The sequence below is a fragment of the Lipotes vexillifer genome, unplaced genomic scaffold, assembly GCF_000442215.2.
Source record: "Lipotes vexillifer unplaced genomic scaffold, Lipotes_vexillifer_v1.1 scaffold325, whole genome shotgun sequence".
NCBI classification, from domain to species: Eukaryota; Metazoa; Chordata; class Mammalia; order Artiodactyla; family Lipotidae; genus Lipotes; species Lipotes vexillifer.
The window spans coordinates 784,355-795,960 of record NW_006799313.1 but is presented as its reverse complement, the minus strand read 5'-3'; the positions used below and the strand labels follow the sequence as shown (position 1 = coordinate 795,960).

General features: G+C 39.6%; 1 protein-coding gene and 1 pseudogene across 1 annotated transcript in view; both read right to left on the bottom strand.

Annotated features, from left to right (window-relative positions):
• Positions 1–11,606, bottom strand: part of MARCHF5 (membrane associated ring-CH-type finger 5) — a 53,143-nt gene that overhangs the window by 40,686 nt on the left and 851 nt on the right. The gene's annotated exons all lie outside the window — the stretch shown is intronic.
• Positions 4,670–5,415, bottom strand: LOC103074126 (40S ribosomal protein S6 pseudogene; annotated as a pseudogene).

Below are 11,606 nucleotides of genomic sequence, written 5' to 3'. Positions count from 1 at the left end.
TCTTTCCCTTTATAAGTTTCCTCAACTCACCATAATACAAAAATGAAATTTTATTTTACATTCAATGTAAACATTTTTAAGCTATTTGGTTTTTAATTTAAATAGTAAGCAAAATGCTTGAGATCCTTTTTTCTAAGGAAAACAGCTAGCTAAATTTGGGGAAAAGATTTTTTGAGTTTAGGATATTCTAACTGGTTAAAGAACTTGGGATGCCTGAGTTCAAATTCCTGCTTACCACTTATTTTAGGTTTAATGACAATCTCTTTCAGAGTTTTTGTAATGCAGGGGTTCTTAACCTGAGGTCCATGAAAAATTTATGGGATTGGTAAATTTGGATGGGAAAAAAAGTAATTATACCTTTATTTGCACTAAACTCTAAATAAAATTCAGTTTTCCTTCAATGATGAATAAACAACTCATAGTAATATAAGCATACAGCAATTAGAAATTAGTACAGTGACCAGAAATTTTCCTATTACAGCTGTGCAGATCTCAAAATAACATTTAACCCACTGCTAATTTGAAATTAATTATCAGACCCACCAGTAATAGATCTTGTATTTGTTTTAAAGCTCATATTACCATGTCAGATTTTTAATATTTTGGTAGCTGTATTTCAATGTAATTTGTCTATTTCTGACCTGTATATTTTGTTTTATTCTTTCAAAACATTCTGAGAAGGAACCCATAAGCTTAACTAAACTTCCAAAGGAGTTCTCAGCATAAAAAAGGTTTTATGTTAAAATTGCCTATTGTAGAACCCTCCTACACTGTTGGTGGAATTGTAAATTGGTACAGCCACTATGGGAAACAGTATAGGGGTTCCTCAAAAAACTAAAAATAGAGTTGTCATATTATCCAGCAATCCCACTCCTGGGCACATATCCAGACAAAACCATAATTCAGAAAGATGCGTGCACCCCTGAGTTCACAGCAGCACTATTCACCATAGCCAAGACATGGAAACAACCTAAATGTCTACCGACAGATGAATGGATATAGAAGATGTGGTGTGTACACACACACACACACACACACACACACACACAGAAATACTCCTCAGCCATAAAAAAATGAAATAATGCCATTTGCAGCAACATGGATGGACCTAGAGATTATCATACTTAGTGAAGTAAGTCAGAAAGTGAAAGACAAATACCATATGATATCACTTACATGTGGAACCTAAAATAGGATACAGGGCTTCCCTGGTGGCGCAATGGTTGAGAGTCCACCTGCCGATGCAGGGGACGCAGGTTTGTGCCCCGGTCCGGGAAAATCCCACATGCCGCGGAGCAGCTGGGCCCGTGAGCCATGGCCGCTGAGCCTGCGTGTCTGGAGCCTGTGCTCCGCAACGGGAGAGGCCACAACAGTGAGAGGCCCACGTACCGCAAAAAAAAAAAAAAAAAAAAATAAATAAATAAATAAAATAGGACACAAATGAACTTATCTATGAAACAGAAACAGACTCACAGACAAAGATAACAGACTTGTGGTTGCCAAGAGGGAGGGATGGATTGGGAGTTTGGGATGAGCAGATGCAAACAAGTATATATAGAATGGATAAACAACAAGGTCCTACTGTATACCACAGGGAACTAAGATCAGTGTCCTGTGATAAGCCACAGAGAAGAAGACTACGAAGGAGAATGTATGTAGGTGTGTGGCTGAGTCACTTCGCTGTACAGCAGAAATTAACACAACATTGTAAATCAACTATACTTCAGTAAAATAAATTTTAAAAAAAGATTCTCTATTGTAAAGGATTAAACAAGTGATCATGAAACTGCTTAAGAACTGTCTGGCACATACATAACCACCAAATGAACAGTAGCAATAATGGCACCAATAGAGAAGAGAAAAATGGTGTCAACTTTACATCTATGCCTAGATTTTTATGGATGCATTTTCTTACCTAAATTAGCACATACAGCAGTTCTGCCTGGCACCCTGGTATTCAGTGGAAAAGGTCCTGGATTCTTGATCATCCCCAATTGTTCAATAGGCCAAAACCACTGCTTAAGATATTTATTCAAATCCTCAATTCATTTTCTCCCACCCCTCTTTTCCTTGCACTAGGTTGTCTAAATGCCGCCTGCTTGCTGATAATACATACTCACAATTTACTTCCACACCTTTCCACCAGCCAAGTTAGTGCTCATTAGGGTACAGAGTAAAGGGAGATCTGGGAATTATCATGATTGGTTCAAAGATCAAAGAACAAATCACTATTATAATATGAAGACATGAAAAAAGAACTAGACAATTCTAAAGAATATTACTTATTCCTTAAAATAAATGTATGGCCTTACTGGTACTGGTAATTTCACTAATCTGTATGTATGACATGCCGCTCTTTATTAAAAAAATCATTTACTTCTAGGTAATTTTAAAATTATAACTTTTTTCCAATTATTGATATAAATCCTTCTCAACAATAAAATTTATAAAGTTATAGGAATATATATCTAATTTGCCTTAAATCAAAGAGTATTCAAGATCTCCCCCTAAATTAACTTCAACGTACTTTGTATGCTCACTATTTGATGCCAGAAGAAATACATTTAAGGAACTTACAATCTAGTTAAGGAACAAATATATGCATAGAAGGATCACATAAAAAAAAAGACACAAAACACTGAGTGCCAAGAAATGATGCTGGTGACCAAAGGTAATACAGAAACGTGATGATGACCATAAGAAACACAGGATGAAATAGCTGAGAAGGTTTCATGAAAAGGAAGAACTACAAATGAGATGACAATTGGGGAATGAAAAGAATAAGGGTATCTGAAGTAAGAATAACAGCATAAACAACCTTAGACATAGACATGAGCATATGATCATGGACAATGATAAAACCAATGTGGTTGGAGCAGAAAGGTTTTAAAATAAAGCTAGGTATTACAAACCAGCTGGCAAAGGATGGATGACAAAGGTAACCTCACGTCACAGGGTTCATTTGTGACTAAACTAGTTTATATGATTAAGTTAATTATTTTAAAAGTATATGGGGGGGGCTTCCCTGGTGGCGCAGTGGTTGAGAATCCGCCTGCCAATGCAGGGGACATGGGTTCGAGCCCTGGTCTGGGAAGATCCCACATGCCGGGGAGCAGCTGGGCCTGTGCACCACAACTACTGAGCCTGCGTGTCTGGAGCCTGTGCTCCCGCAACAAGAGAGGCCGCGAAAGAGAGAGGCCCACGCACCGTGATGAAGAGTGGCCCCCGCTCGCCACAACCAGAGAAAGACCTCGCACAGAAACGAAGACCCAACACAGCCAAAAATAAATTAATTAATAAAGATCATGTGTTTCCACAATAGAAATAGAGATAACGTGGACATTCCTGAATGAAAACAAAAGACCATTCTTAAAAAAAAAAAAAAAGTATATGGGGAAAAAAGGGGAGGAAACATCAATAGAATAGTTTCTCACTGGCACATAAATTAACTAAGCAAGATAGGTATGGTTATCTAATAAAACAGTTGGCAGTAAAGTCTACCTTTACAGACTCAGACTGTAGGTGTTTATAGTGGATTATTAGAAAGATCTGGAAAATCATAGGCTCCTGCCTATGATCACTTTGATGAAAACTGGAGGGAAACAGAATAGAAGAGTTCCAGAATACAGGAGTGAGAGCAATGAAACAAGCTTTATATTGTTGTTGTTGTTATTATATATGGTGCCTTACCAATGTATTTCCATGACTGTTTTAAGGAAAGAGAACATGTCCTTAATTCAGAAGATGCTTAGAGGGGGCTTCCCTAGTGGCGCAGTGGTTGAGAATCTGCCTGCCAGTGCAGGGGACACGGGTTTGGGCCCTGGTCTGGGAAGATCCCGCATGCCACGGAGCAACGAAGCCCGTGTGCCACAACTACTGAGCCTGCGCTCTAGAGCCCGTGAGCCACAACTACTGAGCCCAAGTGCCACAACTACTGAAGCCCACGTGCCTAGAGCCCGTGCTCTGCAACAAGAGAAGCCACCCAATGAGCAGCCCGGGAACCGTAACGAAGAGTAGCCCCCGCTCGCCGCAACTAGAGAAAAGCCTGCACGCAGCAACAAAGACCCAAGGCAGCCAAAAATAAAAATAATAAATTTTAAAAATTAAAAAAAAAAAACACTAAATATCCCTTATATGTCTGTCCAGCCAAGTGGAATAGAAGTTAAAGTATTTGGATTTATCAAAGAGCTACCACAATTATGACACATTACAAAAAAGGGAAAGGGAAATACCCCACAATGAAAGCAATCATTTACTAAGCATATATTCATGCCATGCTCTTTGTCTCTGATCTTCACAAACTCTGCAAACATAATTATTTCTGTCTTAAATAAACAAGGAAACAAAAGCCCAGAACGGTTAAACAGTCTGCCCAAGGCCTCATGGTTAAGTAGAAAGGCATGGATGCAACCTAGGCCTCAACTCTAAAATATGAGCTTTTTGTAAATTATATCCCAATAAAAAAAAAAAATTAAATTAAAAAAATTTTTTAAAAAACACCAAAAACATCAGCTTTTTTCACTGCACCATGCTGCCATATGGATAGTGTATTCTGAGAAAATTTTCCATTTCTCATTTCTAAGGAAATTATAGCCAGTACAAGTAATTACGTGTTTCTTTTTTTTTTTTTTAATGTCTGATCTTATTTATTTGTTACTCTTAGAACATCTCATTTTTGACTGGACTCAGACTTAGAAGTAGAAGGTCTCAGAGAGGACAGCCTCCGTCTCTTGGCAATCTTTTCATGGCGTTTTTCTTTGGCCTCCTTCATTTGCTTGGCCAAAAGTTTAGCATATTCTGCAGCCTCTTCCTTATTTTTCTTAGTACGCTGTTTCTTCAGAGCAATTCGCTGACGTTTGTGTTGCAGAACACATGGAGTAACAAGACGCTGAATCTTGGGTGCTTTGGTCCTAGGTTTCTTACCTTCTTTGTTTAGGGGCTTTCTCACAACATACTGACGGACATTATCTTCTTTAGAGAGACTGAAAAGTTTGTGGATTCTGCTAGCTCTTTTGGGCCCCAGGCGACGAGGCACAGTAGTATCAGTGAGTCCAGGAATATCCTTCTCCCTTTTACAATGACCAAATTGAGAACGCTCAGATTGGCATCCACAATGCAACCCCGTACAGATTTGCGCTTTCTTTCTCCAGTCCTCCTTGGTCTGTAACAGGAATGCCCCTTACTCAGTAGCAGGCGGACTCGGCCATGGGTCAAGACACGCTGCTTCATGCGGAAACCCTGTTTGTCATTCCCATGACTGATTCGGACCACATAACCCTTCTATTCTTCACCCAGAGTGTCAGCAGCAACTTCTGTGGCCATACGCTTCTCATAAAAGGTACGAAGTTTTCGTTCATCGTCCGCTTCAATGAGTTTCTGGCAGCCAGTGGCCGGGAAAGAGGTGTTCGGCTTCATTCTGAAGCAGCTGACCGCCTCCGGGGCGGCACAAAAAAGAGCTATGTGTTTCGTTTTTGCTAGGGTACTTTTAAGCAGCCATAAGGAGCTTTCAATAGAGATCTAAACCCCTGCCAGTGTATTCCAAGGTGCCATATAAATGTTACCATCTCTCATCTTATGAACTGTGGCATGTAAAGAGTTGGGAGGCATGTATGTACATGTGGCCTGTAAAGAACTGCTACATGAGTCTGGAGAAGGGAGGAAATATTTCTGGCTGAAATGGTCAGAAAAGCTTTATAAATGAGGCAGAAACTAAACTGGGTCTTGAAGAGTGGGTAGAATTTTGAAAGACAAGATGTTGAAAAGAACACAGGACAGTTAGTGAATCAGTTTGGCCTGGGCAAAACATATATACTTTATGAACTCTTTTTTTTTTTTTTGCGGTACGTGGGCCTCTCACTGTTGTGGCCTCTCTCGTCGTGGAGCACAGGCTCTGGACACGCAGGCTCAGTGGCCATGGCTCACGGGCCCAGCTGCTCCGTGGCATGTGGGATCTTCCCGGACCGGGACACGAACCCATATCCCCTGCATTGGCAGGCGGACTCTCAACCACTGCGCCACCAGGGAAGCCCTGAACTCATTCTTAAACAGAAGCAAAGCTTTAAGAAGGTAGCTGGTGCCAGCCATATACTCACTGTCTTAAACATAATAGAGAGCACAATAAATATGATTATGGAGGGTCTTGAAGGCCAGGTTAAAGAATTTGAACTTAAGCTTAATAAGCAATTAAGAAAATACAGAAGGTTTTGAGCAAATAAATATTTGGTGCTTCAGCAAGATTATTCTAGGCACTGATATGTCATAAATAGTGAAAAGACAGACACCATGATTCAACAGTGTCTCTAATGTACTTTCCCCTTCTGGGGAAATGGGATAGGGAACAGTTTCTGTTCTCAGTGAACTTCCACTTGAATGTGCATGGTGGTGGTGGTAAAGGGTATGTGTGGAAGGCTCTGAGACCTGGGATAGGTGCATTAAAAAAAAAAATTACCAGGGCTTCCCTGGTGGCGCAGTGGTTGAGAGTCTACCTGCCGATGCAGGGGACACGGGTTCGTGCCCTGGTCCAGGAAGATCCCACATGCTGTGGAGCGGCTGGGTCCGTGAGCCATGGCTCACGCCATGGCTGTGCATCCGGAGCCTGTGCTCCGCAACAGGAGAGGCCAAAACGGTGAGAGGCCCGTGTACCGCACACACACACAAAAATTACCATACAGTGTGATGTACTAAAATGAATGCATAAAGGTTCTATGGAAATACAGGAAGAAGTAACTCACTCTGCCTGAAGAAGCTGTGTAATGCTTCAAGGTGATACTTGAGCTGAATTCTAAGATGGGTCAGAGTTAGCCAGGTGTCAAAATGGAGGAAGTCATCTAAAGCAAAAATAAGAAGATGTACAGCAGGATATATCCAGAGGACAATGAAGTGCAGTGCAGAAGAGTATGGTTAAGGAAGGTTGGGGCTGGACTGGATAATTAATAGAGCTAAACCTCTTCACCAGGGCCTTGAAAGTTTAGAATTTATCCTATAGGTGATGTAGAGACTGACAGGTTTTAAAGTATGGAAACACCATGATAATTGTGCCTTGGCCAATTCTGGTACCACTCTATTAAGTCAAACTGGGAAATTCTGGTACCACTCTGCAAGTCAAACTGGTAGAGAAAAACTGGAGTCAGAGAAAGAAGAATCTATAGTATCTGATAAGGAAGTGGATTTGGAGGAAAAAAGCAAAAAAGAAAAAAAAGATGTAGGTCTTATGGCTGGTAGACTAGAAGAATGGTCCTATCAAAGGCCAAAATTGGGAAGTCAAGATAAGTAAACGCCAGGGAAATAGCAGTAGTTTAGTTTTAGATACGTTAAGGCGCTAGTAATACTGGATGCACAAATGGAAATGTCTCCTGGGCAGCTAGAATGCAGACACTAAAATGTGGGAAAGAGGTCAGGAATAAAGACATAAATCTGGGAGTCACTCAAATAAAGGTGATAGTGAGACATTAAGCAGGTATACTTTTCAGAGAAGAATGGTAAGTGCTGAGGATTGAACCATACTTAATTGACTGAAGAGAGTAAGGGTAAGGTGATATATAAGAGGCGAAAAAAGTAAAAGACAAATAGTGTGGTAGACTAGAACACAGTTTCAAGAAGTTAGGGGGTGGTGGTCACCAGTTTCATCTCCACTACATATATGTCAAGGACATGAGGACCAAGAAAAGAAGTCATTAGGTTTACTGATTAAGAAATTATTGGTAACCTTCAGTATACTTTTAGTAGAGCTACGGACAAGAAAGGTGGATGAAAATCAAATTACAACAAGAGATAATAAAGAGAAAATAAGAATATAAATGTCACAAACAGGGAAACGGATTTAGAAAGAATAAGAGTGATAAGTTAATACAATGGATTTATATATATATTCTCTTTAATTGCTGTATATCACAGAACTCAGTATTTTAAAAAGTCAATTGTAGATTGATATATTTAAATTTTAGAAACAAGAACAAAACTATGAATTACATATGGTATATATAAAAGCATTAAACAAAAACTGGAAGAACATAAACCCATTTATGATAGTGGAGTGGGGATGGGAAGAAGATATGGGACTGGGGATAGTGGCCAAAGGGGACTTTATCTGTAATGTTTCCACTTTTTACATAGAGATGGAAGCAAATACAACTAATTGCTAATGTTTTTTAATTCTAGGTATTGTTCTGTAAATGTCAAAATGGAACAGTGATATGATTGGAGTAAATATGCTTCAGAGAATAAGTTGCTTTAATGGAAACTAGAGATGGTTATATAAATAAGAAGATAATACAGTACGTTCCTATCAGAACACTCTACAGTCTCTAAAAGGATGTACATGTGTGGCTGACAACACCCTGAGAGTGGGGATTCTAATTCACTTTGCCACTGCAGGAGGCTCATGGGGAGCAGATGATTCTTCCTGTTTTCTTCCCATTTGACTGTTCTGGGGACACTGGCTACATGCCTTGCCTACTCACCAGGTGCAAGTAAGTGATGCAACAACCTCAACAAACTCCTGAGTGTTTAATGTGAAAGGGGTACACAAAAGTCAAGTTTCCAGAAGCATCTCTCACCAGGCTTTAAACCTGAGGTTCATTCCTGCAGTTTGTTACAGTATTCTTTGTATTCTCTATACATTTAATCCTAATTTTGAGAAATAAAAAGAGAAAACGAGAAAGTTTAATGGTGATAGAATAATATATAACAGACCTCTCCTTAAAAAAGTATGGCAATGAAGGGAAGGAAGAGAAACTGACCGAGATTCAGAGAGCCTGATGTAAAAGGTTTGAGTTTATGAATGGTTATAATTTCAGGGCAATGATTTGTGATCCCAAATCATTCATGACACTAGAAAACCACCCACTTTCCCACCCCCTTTCTCAAACAATTTAAAAGGTTCAAATGATAAATTTATATAAAACAGTTGCTTACTGTTTATAAAAATGAAAGGCAATCAAAATATATATCTATATATACTCTTTCTATCTACAAATACTGCAATAATAAAATTCATCATGATAAACAATTGCTAAACTAAATTTAGTTATTCACAAAGGACAAGGCAATTGAACTTCAGCTATTAATAAGTTGCTATTAATTAAAAAACCTTGAAAGACTAAGTGTATAAACTGAACATACCATCCATGTTATGTAAATATAATCTTCATTTTATTTGACAGTTTATGGAACACAAACCTCACTAGAATTAAAGCTCCATTTTTGCTTATGTTCACTACCACCATATACCGAGGACCTAGAATGGTACCGAGCAAATGCATCGATATTTATTAAGTCAATCCATTAAATACAAATGTTTAATAAGCACTAAAATATACCTAATTTTAACCTAGAAGCAAAAGAACAATATATGTTATACACATTTCCTAATCTTCTCAAGGACAGAACTTGCACTGAAGAAATAAAAATAAGAGCAAGTTTCTGAGCTAAATTCTATCCCTCAAAAATTGCCACCCAAAGACCAAGCTCGGGGGAAGCCAAATTCAAAGCAAGAATTCTAGGTCCTAACAGGTTGACATATTTTAGTCCTTTGGGCCTGTCAGTATTCCTCAAATGAACCCATCAAGTAATCTTTGTGTTCAATTTGCATGTAGGGCCAGCCCAGATTAAGATGATACTGTAAATATGGAGACGTGTGTGTGTGGTGGGGAGAGAATTGCTACATTAGTTGGTTACACTAGAATCTTAAGTATCTTCTGTGTGCCTAACATATGAATAGCATTTTACTGTTTTGTAAAGTGCTTACACATGTTCTCAATTATACAATCCTGTGAGGTAGGATATTGCCATTTTATAAATGAGGATGTAGAACCTCAGAATATAAGTCCAAAGTCACATAGCTAGTAAGTGGCAAAATGAGAATTTTAAGATTTCTGGCCAAGCTTACATCACTAAAATGTACTCTCTTATCATGAAATAATCCCTTGGGATTTAGGGTAGTGGGAGTTCCCTGGTGGTCCAGTGGTTAGGACTCCACACTTCCACTGCAGGGGGCCCAGATTCAATCCCTGGTCCTGGCTGGGGAACTAAGATCCCCCAGCAAGCTGTGCCGCGTGACCAAAAAAAAAAAAGTGATTTTCAACTACAATAAACATCTGGAAAACTTTTGAAAATATACACGCTCAGGCCCCATTCTCGAGAAATCTGTGAATTAATTGGTTGTGGGCAGAGCCAGGCATCCATCCATATTTTAAATGTTCCCCCGGTTGATTCCAACGTGGGGTCACGTTGCAAAACACAGACTTAGATAATAAAGATCTTTGAACGTCATCTTAAGAATCTACCTTGAGGTATGTCAAAAAGGTGCCGAAGATGAGGGAAGCCAGTATTATAGTCACCTGTTTCGGTACACGCAGCCAGAATTTCCATGTTTCTATTAGATGTTTTAAATGCCTGGCTAGCACTCCTTGGCTTTTTTACTTTTATGGAAATCTCCAAAGAGTGTATGAAAGCCAGATCAGCTTTTGGACACAAAAGCTTTTCTAAAAGTCACCTACATAAAAGTGAAAGCAGCAGGCCCTCAGAGGGGGAAAAAAAATTAATTACAAAATACCCAGCACCAGAATAGGGTATCATTTGACTGGAACTGGCAGTGGCAGAAAGTGGTCTCCTGTGGGCATATTTCAGTAGTCCTATATAATTTGCCAGTATGGTATAATTTACCTCGTAAAACCTGGTAAATTATCAAACCCCTAGACAACTGGGGAAAATGACAGAAAAGTTCATGCATTTGTTCATTAAAGAAATATTTACTGATGACCTACTTAGTGCCAGGCTCTGCTGTAGGTTTCAAAATAAATAAAGATGTGTAAGTTTCTGCCTTCCAGGAGCTTGTAAACTACTTACATAAAAAGGGGTTAGTCAATACAACTTGACCTGAATGCTCCCCTCAAACAAGGGCTGGATTAATCATTGGGTCACCCCAACTGGAAAAAGTCAGTACATAATTTCTATCAACTTAGATGTCTCAAAATTCTAAGCTCCAAAGGAAATATCTGCCACTGTGGAAGAAGATGTACTCTTGAGTGACTTGTGTTCTGGGTGTGATCCAAACAGCATTTAACTGGGTATAATCTCATTTAAGGTTGGCCTTTCATTGCCAACCTTACAGCTGGACTTTTCCTCAGTAGGAAGACCTGTACCACACGCTGAACTGGGTGGCAAATGGTCTACTGAGAGTTGTAGGCAACCAAACATGCATTAGCCTGTAGCACTGGCTAAGCCAGGAAGTTATGTCGTGGCTTAGGGGAAAATGTGGAGTAAGGGTCTCCAAAAACTCATGGTAGAACCCATGGCCTAGCATTTCAACAGCAGAGGGCGGTGCAGCCGATTTCACAGAAAGTTTTACCTACTGGAGCCCCCACAGGAACTTGCCCCATGATAAGATGAAACTTTCTCAGTGAACTCAACGAATGGTAAAATACGCTAAGTGTTCAGGGTTGGACTTACGGCTGTTTTCCATAACCTCTACTCTGGTCTGACCGTTAAAGTCCCTTGCGGGTACTCTTGACCTGATAGCTTGGGGTGGGGATGGGATGGGGGGGGGAGGAGGAATGAAGTCAGTCTATCAGGCTTTCCAAAAGAATGCTTATCCCTGGTTTTTGGAA